This window comes from Hevea brasiliensis, chromosome 16 (genome assembly GCF_030052815.1).
Source record: "Hevea brasiliensis isolate MT/VB/25A 57/8 chromosome 16, ASM3005281v1, whole genome shotgun sequence".
Lineage (NCBI taxonomy): Eukaryota > Viridiplantae > Streptophyta > Magnoliopsida > Malpighiales > Euphorbiaceae > Hevea > Hevea brasiliensis.
Genome location: NC_079508.1, coordinates 32,655,051 through 32,659,818, shown reverse-complemented (window position 1 = coordinate 32,659,818; position 4,768 = coordinate 32,655,051). Strand labels below are relative to the sequence as shown.

General features: G+C 34.5%; 1 non-coding gene across 1 annotated transcript; it reads right to left on the bottom strand.

Moving 5' to 3' along the window:
• Positions 1-2,594: 2,594 nt before the first annotated feature.
• LOC131175088 (small nucleolar RNA R71) lies at positions 2,595-2,701 on the bottom strand. Its single transcript, XR_009145248.1, has one exon. It is a non-coding gene; the product is annotated as a small nucleolar RNA R71 (small nucleolar RNA).
• Between the last annotated feature and the right edge of the window lie 2,067 nt (positions 2,702-4,768).

The window sequence follows — 4,768 nt, the reverse complement described above, 5'->3', positions numbered from 1 at the left end:
TTAAACATAACTTAAGTTCCTTAAGAGAGGACTTAAGATAACTTGAGATTAATTTCCTTCAAACTAATTTCCTTCAAACTAGTATGTTTTTATGCATAATTCAGTTGATTAAAGTATATTTATCATTTAGGCATATTTTTAGATAGCTGTGAAATAATTGTGTTAAATAGAGAAATTTTCAGTATTTGACCTTTGCTATATTTTTCAGGTGTTTCTAAAGTTGTGGGTCTCCAAATTGATTGCTGTTTAATCCATTAAAAAGCTAAGATAGAGCACTTCAAATGATAAAGAGGGATCAAAGCCCAAATCAGTCTCCAAGGTTGACAAAATGAGCTATGGATCTATTGCAAAAGCCCACACTTGATTGTAACGACCAGTTTCAGTATTTATTTTGTATCTGGAGTTTCAGAGGTCCAAATGAAGCAAGCCTAAGCCCAATTGAACCTTAAGAGCCACCTCTACAACTTCTATGAAGGGTTGGAAGTAAGATAAGGCCATTTTAATTGTCAAAAACAATAATGAAGTTGTCACTATGGGCTGGACCATTTGTCTGAACCAGTCCCAATTTTTGGGCCATAACTTGGGCTGTAGACCTCAAATTTGGGCAAATGAGTACCCGTTAGAAAGCTAAGAAATAGGGCTACAACTTTTCTGAAGAGGACAGAGATAGATTCGGAATGAAGTTGCTGGAAAATGGCATTGATTTCAAAGACGTGAATGCAAGCTGAAAATCTATCTTTTGAATTTCAAAACTTTTCCTAGTTTGGTTCCTATCTTTGGGATTAGGTTTTTTATTATAAATGTGTCCTTGAGCAGCAGCTAAAACACATCCATTCAGAACTTCGAACACTATAGAAGACCTTCATTCTCTATTCTCTTTTTTAGATTTCTTCTTTATTTTTTCTTTATTTTTCTGTAAGCCAAGAATATGAGTGGCTAAGTTTTTAATTCATTTTTAGGGATTCAAGTTCTTATGTGTGATTTGTGAGATCAGGTTCTCAATTTAATTTATGTCTTTTTGAATATCTATTGTTTTCTGATTTAATTATTTTTTTATCTATTGAATGATTTGCTAAAAAGGCCTATTAGTTAATTGTTTGATTTGATCAATTGCTAGTTCATCTTCATAATCCATAATTGTTGTATAAGATTGAACATGAGTAGCAATTAGGTTTTATTGATTATGATCCCAGTTTTCGATAATAACCTAAGAAAACAATAGGGTGAATTAAATGATTTATGCTTTATAAATTATTATTTAACTTAACTACTTCCTATTCTTAAAGCAGTTATTAATTTGATGAGGATTGCTTAATACCAATTCAGTTAATAATTAGAGTCAATAAGAGTGCTGGGCTCGAATTGATGAGTATAGGGAAGTTAGGGGTTTACCTAGCTGTTTGGTAAATCTACGTTAAGTATTCAATAAGAGATTATTATATTTCTTTTGTCTATGATCGAATCAATGCATTGGAATGTGAATTACCTTGGACTGAAGTTTGTTTAATTTGAGAGTTTCTTATTTAATGTTAGATCTTAATTTTTTATTTTTTATTTCTTCTTTGGATTGCGAATTACCCCCCCCCCCAACCTTTATTTCTTTTTCCATTATACAAGTGCATGAAATTTAATAATTCAGTCTCTAGGATTCAACCTGGATTTACTACTTACTACAGAAAATATTTCACAACTGGTAATTTCAGTTAATTAAATTTTTAGTGGATTCGACAGCCATCAAGAATTTTGGCACCATTACTGAGGGCTGAAATTTATTGGATTTCGTGTTTTTAGTGTTAGAGTATTATGTTATTAATTTTGTTTGTGAAGTGTTGCTATTTTCAGGTTTTTGAAAAAAATTATGGTGTTACTAGTCATCGACAGATTTTTTGTTGAATTAGGAGGGCGGCCCATACCTATTTTGAAGGAAACGACGTTCTGGTCAAGACCAATGAATGTTAAAATTCTTTGGCCCCACCCTCTTGAGGCCAAATTCCATTGTTTTCTAGGGTTTTGAGGCATTTTTCTGTTTTTATTTTGATTTCTTTTTATTTATGACAAGAACTTCTCAATCTGATGAATTGATCTTTGATTCAGAAGTAGAAAAAATAGCTAAACGGTTGAGAAAATTGGCTAAGCAAGCTAGACAGATTTTGAGTACATCTGAAGGAGTCTAATCTCCAAGGGAATTAAGTTCATATTAAGATTTAGATTTAAATTCTGAAAACGAAACCATGGCTGCTAGGACTTTGAAAGAGTTGACTGCTCCTGATTTAAACCAACAGCCTTTGTGTATTCAACACGCTGCTTTAAATGTTGCTTTTGAGTTAAAATCTACACTAATCCATTTGTTGCCTAAATTTCATGGTCTTGCAGGTGAGGATCCACATAAGCATTTAAAGAAATTTTATGTTGTGTGTTCCAGCATGAAACCTCAAGGAGTTTCAGAGGATCAAATCAAGCTTCGAGCTTTTTCTTTCTCATTAGAAGGCACAGCTAAGGATTGGTTGTATTACCTTCCTTCTGGATCTGTCAACTCATGGAATGGGATAAAGCAGATATTTGTGGAGAATTATTTTCCTGCTTCCCGTGCTGCCAATATAAGAAAAGAAATTTGTTGAATCTAGCAATATAATTGAGAGAGTTTGTATGAGTATTGGGAGCGATTTAAGAAACTGTGTGCAAGCTGTCCCCATCATCAAATAAGTGAGCAGCTGTTCATTCAGTATTTCTATGAGGGATTTCTACTAATAGACCATAATATGATAAATGCTGCCATTGGAGGGGCTTTGGTTGACAAGACACCAAATGAAGCAACGAGGCTGATTGCTAACATGGCAGCAAACTCTCAGCAGTTTGGAATGAGAATGGATCACACACCAAAGAAGGTTAATGAGGTAAGTACATCTAACCTTGAGAAACAGATTTCTGATTTAACTTCTTTGGTGAGGCAATTGGCTACAGGAAACATGCAAACTATTAAGGTATGTGAAATTTGTTCGAGTTCGGGTCATGCTACTGACATGTGTCATGCATTACAAGAGGATGAATCAATGCAATATGCTAATGCAGTAAGAAATTATGGACAGCCACAACACAGGTATGATCCCTTTTCTAATACTTATAATCCAGGATGGCGAAATCATCCCAATCTGAGTAATGGGAATCAACCTGTGCAAAACCGACATCAGCAATAGAGACAAGTGAATCAACCACCTCCACCTCCCTTAAATCAAGGTATGTCACTTGATGAATTTGTTAAGGCTTTAGCTAACAATACCCAACAGTTTCAACAAGAGACCAGAAATAGCATTCAAAATATAGAGAGGCAGATTGGTCAGTTAGCTTCATCTGTGAGCAAACTTGAAGCTCAAGGTTCTGGAAAGCTCCCATCATAAATAGTCATGAATCCCAGAGAAAATGCTAGTGCTATACTATTACAAAGTGGGAAGGAAGTTGATAATCAGACTCCACATGAGTCAGTGAAAAAGAAGAAGCAAGGAGAAAAAGAGTCTAAAGTTCCTAAAATTGAGGTAAATACTGAACCTAAACTGAATAAGGTTAATAATTCTGTTCTTCCTCCATTCCCCTGTAGGTTGGCCAAGACGAAGAAAGAAGTGCAAGAGAAAGAAATTTTGGAGACTTTCAGGAAGGTAGAGGTTAATATACCTTTACTTGATGCGATCAAACAAATCCCCAGGTATGTTAAATTCCTTAAGGAATTATACACTACAAAGCGCAAGTTGAGGAATAATGAGAAGATCAGTGTGGGGGAAAATGTGTCAGCATTAATTTAGCGAAAATTACCCACTAAGTGTAAGGATCCAGGTTCATTTTATATTCCCTGCAGAATAGGTGATTCTAAATTTGAATATGCAATGGCAGATTTAGGAGCATCTATTAATGTTATGTCAAATTCAGTTTTTTAAACTTTAAATTTGGGTCCTTTGAAAGAAACCAGTGTCATTATTCAATTAGCTGATCGTTCTAATGCTTACCCATTGGGAGTAGTTGAGGATGTGTTGGTCCAGGTTGGAGGATTGATTTTTCCTACAGATTTTTACATTTTAGATATGGAGGATGATAATGCTCTTTCATCAAATTTAGCTTTGATTTTGATTGGAAGACCTTTCCTAAAAACTGCGAAGACAAAAATTGATGTGGATGAGGGTACCTTAACTATGGAGTTTGATGGAGAGACTATCAAATTTAGTATATTTGATTCCATGAAGTATCCTGCTGATGATCATTCTGTCTTTTCTGTCTTTTCTATTGATGTTGTTGATACATTTGTGCAGGATATTTTTGAGTTAATCATGGAGAATGAGTTAGAAAGAAAATCACAATTGCATGAATTAGAGGAAATTCGCCTTAAGGCTTATGAGAATTCTAGGATCTATAAAGAAAGGACAAAGGCATTCCATGACAAACTAAGGAAGCAGTTTGTGATTGAGCAAAAATTTTTATTGTATAATTTCATATTGAAGCTGATGCCTGGTAAGTTGCGTTCTTATTGGATTGGACCCTTTGTTGTTACTAATGTGTTTCCTTATAATGCAGTTGAAATTCAAAGTTTAGGAACTAATAAAGTGTTCAAGTTCAACAGTCATGAACTCAAGCCATTTTATGAGGGGTTTCAAGAGCATTCAGTGGATTAAGGAGCTTTGCTATGTCGAGCTAACGACGATAAACAAAAGCGCTTCTTGGGAGGCAACCCATGGGTGGCTTGTTAGCCACAATCAAATTTGTTTTCTTTTCCTTATTTTATTTT